An 8,871-nucleotide genomic window follows, 5' to 3' on the forward strand; every position below is an offset into this window, starting at 1 on the left:
AGCTCTATGTTAAGTACTAGAAAAGGGATGCCAACAAGTACAGAACCCAGTCATTACCTTCTATGAGAGAAAAAGCTCTTTTCTGTATACTCCTCCTTGATCCTAACATTTCTTCTTCCTCAGAGAAGTGGTAGACAGAAGCTTTCACCCATCACTCATCCCACTAGAAGACCCTTAACAAATACAGATCAAAGTCTAAAATCCCTTTATCTTCCATCAGGTGGTCTAAATGCCACTGAAGAGAAACAATCTCTCCTTTTGTATTTAACTTTCTTTTGAGATAGCCTGCCTATGGAAGTTGCTCATAGGCCTGTTGCTTCTGCATTAAAAGCACAACAGAGGAGGTGGGGTTGTGGCCCAGGAGTAGACCATTTGTCTAGCATGTGTGAGGCACTGGGTTCAATTCTTAGCACCACATATAAATAAATGAATAAAGGTCCATCAACATCTAAAATGCACACATACACACACACACACACACACACACACACACACAAATGAGAGGGGCTTTCTTGACCTGCAGAAAAATCTTCAGTTTTCTACTTGCTCCCTCTTTTACTTAAGTAATTAAAGATGGAAGTAATAAACAGAATGATATGGGCCTTAGTTGCAATGGAAGCCCCTCATTCTTGCTTCTTTTGCTATCATGAGAACAGGTCATGACTAAGCCAGTAATACAAGGAGAATGAGAGTCACATGAAGCAGATCTGAACTGAACCTACAGTTGGAGCTGCCGAACTGAGTTCAGAAAAGCCACTCTAATCAACCTGCAGATTTGTGGATACTAAATGCTTATTATAATTTGCCACCGAGATGGTGTGGTTGTTTGCAACAATAGCTAATTGATACAGAAACTGGTGATTGCAAGTAAGTTAAAGCCATGACTCTGGATTCCAGTTGGATTCCAGTTTCTTGGGTGCAATGGCAAACCCTCCAAATCAAAACTGATAACCCCAGACAAGCTCTTCACACTCTGGGCTTTTGTTTGTATATCCACAAACAGGAGATAACATAATTTCACCTCCCTCAGGGAGTTGTGAGGATTAGAATTCTCAATGCATTCAAAGAATGTGAAGTAATACCTGTCACACAATAAACAGTCAATAAATGTTTCCCAGCACAATTTTATCTAACAATAAAGTTGATGTTATAATTTTGCACATGAACACAAATTTTAGAATCAACTTGCAAATCAAAAATTCCTGCAGGGACTTTGATCAAGATCACATTAAATCTACAGATTGAGTCAGAGCAAACTGGCATTTTATATTGAGTGGTTCAATCCATAATTATGATATAGTTCTTCATTCATTTAGGTCTTCTTTCATTTCTTTTAGCAGTGTTTTATATTTTGGACATTAAAATCTTGCATATATTGTGTTAGGTTTATACATAAATATGTCAAAGTTTTTAATATTTATTTTGATTTTCAGTTATTCATTGCTAGAATGTTAAATTTTTACTTTTTTTCCATGAAGTCTTGCTAAACCAACATTAATTTTAGTGCATTTTGGTAGACCTTTCTGCATTTTCTATAGGGATGATCATTTAACCTATTCTTAAAGACAACTTCATTTCTTCCTTTCCCATCTCTATGCCTTATATTTCTTTTCCTTGCCTTGTACTGTCTAGGACCTCCAATGCAATATTGAACAGGAATGGTCAGAACAAATATACTTGTGTTTTTCTTAGTCCAAAAGGAAAAGTCTAGTATTTCACCATTCAGTTTAGCTGTTGGGTTTTCATAGATAACACTTATCAGATAGAGGAAATTTCCTTCTATTTTTAGTTTTCTGAGGGTTTTTATCCAAAATGCCTGTGTAGACTTTTGTCAAAAATAATTGTTACATCTAACAAAATTATCATTTTTTTTCTTTTTAATATGTTGATAAATTAACATTGGTTTCTATTGAAATGTTGAACCAGTCTTGCATAACTTGGATTGATCTCAGTTCTTTCATTGTGTAACATCATTTTCATATCTTGCTGCATTTTACTTGCTAAGTTTTTCTGTTTATGAGGAATGTTAATCTATTTCTTTCTTGTTAGACTTTGTGTGGTGTTCATATCAGGGTAATGATGGCCTCGTAAGTTGGGAAAATATTACTCCTGTTCTATTTGACTGAAGATTTGGTATAGCAGTGGTATTATAGCTTAAGTGTTTGGTAGAAATCACCAGTAAAGTTTTGGGGGAAAGGGTTGTTATTTACTCAACCCAATTACCTATAAGGTTCTTATTATCAAGCTGGGAGATCAGGTGTATGAAGGAACAACATCTAAGTGCTAAAAACCAGTGGATTCTATAGACCTCATGTACCAAAATCACCTAAGTTTGTGTGTGTGTATTTATGAAATCTATCCTCAGATATTCTACTTTATTATATTCCAAGTAGAAATATAGGAATCTGCTTAAAATATGCATTTTTTAAGTGAACAGAAAGAATAATTCCATAAGTGACTAGAATGTTCATCTAGATTTGATAACTCATTTTGGGATGTAGAGAAAATGTTTTTAGCAGAGCTTGGACTTCAGTGAGGCAGGAGAAGCACCTAGAGTGTAAGGAGGCTCCCACTCTTGGGGTGTTAGGTATAATTATCCACACCTGAAACTGCGTGCCAGCTTAAATGCTGTGCCCCTCAGCAGCGCTCTTGCTTCACCCACTACTAGCCCTGCTTTTTTAGCATTCAGGTAAAAGGGTGAGTGAAGGTAGGAGTCCTTGCTCTGCCTGGGTTCCCTGTCCCACCTCACTACCAGGTTGCTCTCCAAACTACCTCATTTTATACTACATATTTGCTTGCCAACCTAGAATGAACACTTTCTGCTGGTCCTGCATTCCTAGCCAATCCTAGTACCCACGTTCCTAATTTTTTTCCCTCTTCTATGACACTTCAGTTTTGTACCATGATCTTGCAATTAACTACTGCCTTGTTCCCAGCTCTTCTCCCTAACTTGAGAATGGGCTGTTTCCAGTTTGTATATAATTTGTTCAGGAATTGAAGGAATTCAATCTCGAGTCTTAAGATAATGAAAAACAACTGGGAAGCCATTGAAGAGTTTTAAGTAAGCATTTCAAATCCTGCATATCCAAAACTAAACTTATCACCTCCTTTTGTATTCCTAAAGTATCCAACCCCAAAATCTGAGGATCATTCTATCTGCCTTCCTCTCCTTCAACTTCAGTTTCCAACCAGCTACCAAATCCTACCACTTTTTCCTCCTAAATATCTCCAGCCCTGCCCAATTCTACCTAGCCCCACAGCCTCTGCCTAGTTCAAGCCTTCATCATCTCTTACCTGGAGGTGGTAGCCTCCTCACTGGGCTCACTGCTCCAACATCCACAGTGTGGTCATATAACTTATTGGGACAATCGACTAAAAAGTGATTTTTTAAAAAGTAAAATTACATATTTTTTTGGACTGTTTACTCATTGACCAATAAATTGTCTTTTTTATATTGCTAGACCTATAAGATCTATTCACAAACTTTAAAAACAAAATTTTAACATAAAATTATGTATATCTGTGTACATGACAGCAAAAGCTATCGTCTATCAAAAATACACAATAAAAAGTTAATATATATTCATAAGTATATATTAACAGAGCCCTCAGTGCAGTAGCCATGCAGGGCTGGGTTGCAGAGCTGTGGCCATTGCTTCACCTCCCTCCCAGAACGTGAGGATGATGTGCTTCGCCCTGACTATTGTCCGGCATGGGGAAACAAGACTGAACAAAGAGAAAATACTTCAAGACCATGCATGGGATTTTGAAGCAAAGCATGTTTTGCAAAGACATGACCATAAAGTGTGATTCAAGACTTTGAGAAAGGAAATATGGGACTGCGGAAGGCAAACCGCTAAGTGAGCTGAGGGCAATGGCCAAAGCAGCTGGGGAAGAATGCCCTGTGTTTACACCGCCTGAAGGAGAGACATTAGACCAGGTGGAAATGTGTGGAAGAGACTTCTTTGAATTTCTGTGTCAACTAATCCTGAAAGAAGCAGGTCAAAAAGAACAGTTTTCTGCGGGAGCTCCAAGCAACAATCTGGAAGCTTCTTTGTAAAAGATATTTTTTAGAAAAAAAACTGCAGCTCTGAAGTTAATTCCGACGGTGGAGCTCCAGGATTAGTAGCCAGAGTCAGTCATGAGTCATGGTGCTTACATGAGAAGCGTGTTTGGTTATTTTCTGACTGACTTGAAGTGTGCCTTACCAGCCTCTCCGATAAAAATTGAACTGTCCTCAGTCAGTCCCAATACTGGGATTAGTCTCTTCATCATAAGCTTAGAGGAAGGAAAAGAATCTACAATGAAGTGTGTTTGTATGAACCTTCAGGATCATCTAAATGGAGTGACCAAAACTTGCAAAGTTTAGATCTGCATCAAAATTCTACTAACAGTTGTGAGCCTCTGAAGCATGTGCCTTTGGCTTACTTTATTTCCGTCCTTTGCTAGTGCTAATTTGGAAACAGTTAAAAGTCTACTATAAACTCTCCTGGAATGTCAGCCACAGCACATAGTAATGGAAAGCCATTTAGAACTGACTTACGTTGTCCGAGTGCAGCCTGCGTTTTCTACCCTGCTTGGTCCCATCTCTGAGTTATAAATGGAAGGAACTCAGTATTGCAAGTTGGGGGATTCATAACCTTGATACTGGATTTTTTTTCCCCTTTTAAAAAACTTTTGTTCTTCAATGAAAAAATCTAACCTATTTTATTGATTGATTCTTGGTAAGATACTGTATATTTTTTACTATCTCATCAAAGTCTTGAAAGAAAGAACTATTTATATTTCCCATTGCACATTTATAATGACTGTTGTATTTTAAAAGAAAAGTTCTTTAAATGGAAAATTCATACCCTCATAAGTTTATGTAAAGTAAAATGATAAAATGACACTAAAACATTTTACTTAGAAATCAGCAGTTGGAATTTTTTATTCTACAGGATTTGAAATGTGGGTGAATGCAGATTGTTGAGTGCAGAGCAACCTTGGGGAGGAAGCTAAGACTTCATCTGACTAAAACACATTACAGATGGACTCTCTGGGCAGAAGGTAAAAGAGCAGCATCCTGTAAACAGTATCTTGCAAAATACAAGTGAGTGGAAGCCAAGATAGTCCCCCAAAACAAGTTTGACTCAGAGTGAAGACCACCATTCACTTGCTTCATATTTAACCTGTAGGCTGAACAATTTTCAGTTTGGGGAAAGCTCCAAAGAAAGGCAACATTTAATAATGAACTATGTGGTAACCTCAGAACCAAGTGGGAGCTTCTTTGAAAATTATGGGACAGAAGGCACAAATGAAGTTGCCTCTTCTTTCCACCAGATGGCACTGGAGGAAAGGAATCTTGACTAACCTAATGTGGACTTGGGGTTGGTCCTTCAAAAGTCCTTGTCTAAATGAAGTCCACAGTTTGCTTTTAAGTGATCATGTTAATGAGTGCCATGAGTCTCACCTTACAAGAGGATGAATGCTCAACCTGTCAGTTAAGGCTAAAATCACTTATGTTGACATACATGTCCTTTGATTATCAATTTAAATCAGCTGTAAATTTCTATACTACAGCACCCTCAGTGTGTACAGCACTACCATTTTATCTGCCTACATTGGAAACAAGGCATGAATTTGAGCGCCAGAGGACGTATACTATAAATAAATACTTGAAATGATAACCTAAAAAAAAAACAAATAACATCCTCATTCCCACTGTCCCAAAGTAATACCTTTCCTTTTTTTTCCCAAAGAAATAAAACATTGAGATGTAAAAAAAAAAAAAAAAAAAAAAAGTATATATTAACATACTTTAATTTGGCATCATGTCTATCTCTAGTACCATCTCATTGGCATTTTCTAAAGAATTTGTTTCAACATGGATTACTTTAAATTTTTTATAAAATTTCCTATAATCCTCTTTGGTTTCTTACAATCTTTTGGTTACAAATTTTGGATTTTTGTTTGTTTGTTTGTTTTTGTCTGACTTTATTGATTTCTTCCTACTTCCATTACTTTCCCTGGGACACTCTCAGGCCCCTTCCCCAGGCAAAGTCCTCAATGGGGAAGAGGTTCCTCAGAACTGCCCTCTTCCTACCAGGAGCCACTTGGAGAGGAGGCTGATTTACCAAGGTGGAGGTGCTCTTTCACCATCTAGAGTTTAAGAACAAAAAGCAAAGGGGATAACTGAAGGGAGAAACTCCAAAACTGGACAAAAGGGAAAGGCTGGTGACTGATATTGAAGATCTCACCAATTAAGGGGGGTCACGTGAACTTAGGGGGCCATAGGAAGGAAACAGGAAGCGGGTGATTTACCCCCTTCCCCTATTACAGATGGGGTGGTGCTAAGAGGCTTGGGAAGGCCTGAAGGGAGTGAAGGGTTAAAGGCCTGGGCGGTGGGGCAGGGATGCCCCCTGGGTGCTGCCAATCACCTTCCCACCCCTATCACAGCCCCCACACCCGGAGGCTTGCCCTCCAACGCAGAAACAACGGGTTTGTCTATCACCAAGGTCTCCCCCACCATTCCCCCCCTCCCCCAGTCTTTGAGCATGCCTCCTTCTCCCCACCCTGCCCCAGACAGCGGAGGTGGAGGAGGGATTGGAATCTGTGTCATTCAGCCTTTTGGGGTCAAGCCTTCTCCCGACTCCAGCCCTTGGTTCTTCTGCAAATATGAGTTGGGGGAAACCTCACCCCCACCGACCTCTTAGGTACTTGAGGATCACTGTCATTTGAGGTCTCTGCCAACAGTCCATAAAACGTAAAGGAAGTGAACAGGCAAATGTGAGAAATGAGGCTGTCTCCGCAAGCCCGCAGTTTGGCAGTAGCCCCAATTTCCCCTACTTGGCAGAAAAGATCACACGCTTAGAGTTCTTCCAGGTTGACCCCCCAGAATTTGAGGCTGGGGGACTCAGGAACAGCGGGACCCCCATCTGTCACCGCCAGAAGGGGTGGGCAGGCGGCGGTTTGGAGTCTCCTTGGAGGTGAAGTGAGGATGCAGGCCCTAAGTCTCCGTCCTCCCCCACAACCAGGGCCAGAGGGCAGGGAAAGCAGTCTAGAAGGCCGAAGGTGCTGGTGGTGGGGAGTGTAAGTGCGGGCGGCCGGGCTGCGCGCTGCGCTGGCGCGGAGGTGGCCACCTGCGTTTCTTGGCTGCTCCCCGGGCCGACCCTTTCGCTGGTGGCCGCTCGGGACCCCAGCGCAAACTCGAAGTCCTTCGCATAACACCACAGTTTCCACCCGCGGATCGGAATGTTCCTGGCAGAGATCGCCTGGCGCGGCCAGAGCAGCGCGGACCGTCGAGGAGGTAATGACTGATGCCTCGGGGGCCGCCAGCTGGGGGTTTCCATCGACCGCAGCCTCCTGGCCCTGCAGGGACGGCTCAGGAGACGCCCGGGACACGCGGGCTCGGTGGAGAGGCCCACAGGTGGCGGCGGAGGCCAGGAGCCGGGATCCTGAGGCGGGCAGGCGGCTGGATCAGGCTGGGACTCGAGACCCGGGTCTGGCCCAGGTGGAACCGAGGCGGAGCTGGTGGGAGATTCCCGAGGACGCTGGGGTCGGGGCAGCGGCGCGGAGGTGCGCAGGAGCGAGCGCCGAAGTGCGGGAAGCTGCCTCTGCTCTCTTCCTCCTCTCCGCCGCCCCGGCACACCGCGACATCGGCATCCTCGCCCGCTGGGGATTTCGGATCGCTGAACTGCCTGGCCTGTCCCCCGAGGTACTTCAGGCCATCCCGGGCCCAGCCACCGGTGCCCAAGTAGGTTCGAGGGCCCCTCAGCACCGGGGCCCGTGGCCCCTGCTCCCCAGGCCCCAGGCTCGGAGAGGACGCCCGGGGTTTGGCAAGGGCGCAGAAGTCAAGTGTCCTGTGTCCTGTGTCCCCCGACGCGGCTTCCGGGGTGTAGGGGAGCAGGGCAACCCTCACGGGGGCGCCGGCACTACCAGGCGGGGAGGGGAACACAGTCTCCATGGAGCAGCCTCGGGGGGTGCCCACTGAGGGTGCCCCTGGTCCCAGTGGCGGGATGCCCTGGCTGCCCGAAGAGCCCACGGTCGAGGGGAACATCGCCCGCCTCTACGGGGAGGTCCGTGCTCACGGGCGCCCCGAGCCCGCTACACCGGGCCGCTCTGACTCTGGCTCCCTCCTGGATCTCTTCACGCGGCCCTCCCGGCGACCGGACTCCTGGGTCCCTGCGAGTCCGGGTGCGGTCAGCCGCCCTTCCTGCCGCCGCGTTCTCTGCACAAGCCAGGTGAGAGCCTTCCCAAGTCGCCCAAAGCGCTGAGGCGGGGAAAACAAAGCGGCGGGCGGTCACCAGAGGCGGGAAGGACCCCGGCCCCGCACCCGGTGCCCGGGCCCAGGCGGTGGGGAGGGCGCCTTCCGCCCGCTCCCAAATTTTGGATTATTGACGCATTCAATAGACTCATCTCTGAAGGCCATTACACTTTAGTGCTGATAGAAAATTCATGCAACTCCCGGGGGTGGTGGTGTATACCTGTAATCCCAGCAACTCGGGAGACTGAGGCAGGAGGATGACAAGTTCAAGGCCAGCCTCAGCAACTCAGTGAGACCCTAAGCGACTTAGTAAAAGCCTGTATCCAAATAAAAAATAAAAAGAACTAGGGATGTAGCTCAGAGGTAAAGCACCCTGGGTTCAGTCCCAGTATAATAAATAAATAAATAAATAAATACAACATAAAATTCACCATTTTGAAACGTACATACAATTCAGGCTGGGTGTGGTGGTGCACACAAGTTATTCCAGCAACTGACGAGGCTGAGGCAAGAGTATCACAGGTTCAAGGACAGCCTGCACAATTTAGGGAAATCTCATCCCAAATTAAATATAAAAAGGGCTGCGGATGTAGCTAAGTGTTAAAATGCCCCTGGATTAAATCCCT

General features: G+C 44.6%; 2 pseudogenes; one reads left to right on the plus strand and one right to left on the minus strand.

Annotated features, from left to right (window-relative positions):
• Nucleotides 1-3,681: 3,681 nt before the first annotated feature.
• Nucleotides 3,682-4,369, plus strand: LOC124966100 (fructose-2,6-bisphosphatase TIGAR-like; annotated as a pseudogene).
• Nucleotides 4,370-6,849: 2,480 nt separating this feature from the next.
• On the minus strand, nt 6,850-7,935 carry LOC124966101 (elongin BC and Polycomb repressive complex 2-associated protein-like; annotated as a pseudogene).
• Between the last annotated feature and the right edge of the window lie 936 nt (nt 7,936-8,871).

The sequence above is a fragment of the Sciurus carolinensis genome, chromosome 16, assembly GCF_902686445.1.
Source record: "Sciurus carolinensis chromosome 16, mSciCar1.2, whole genome shotgun sequence".
NCBI lineage: Eukaryota > Metazoa > Chordata > Mammalia > Rodentia > Sciuridae > Sciurus > Sciurus carolinensis.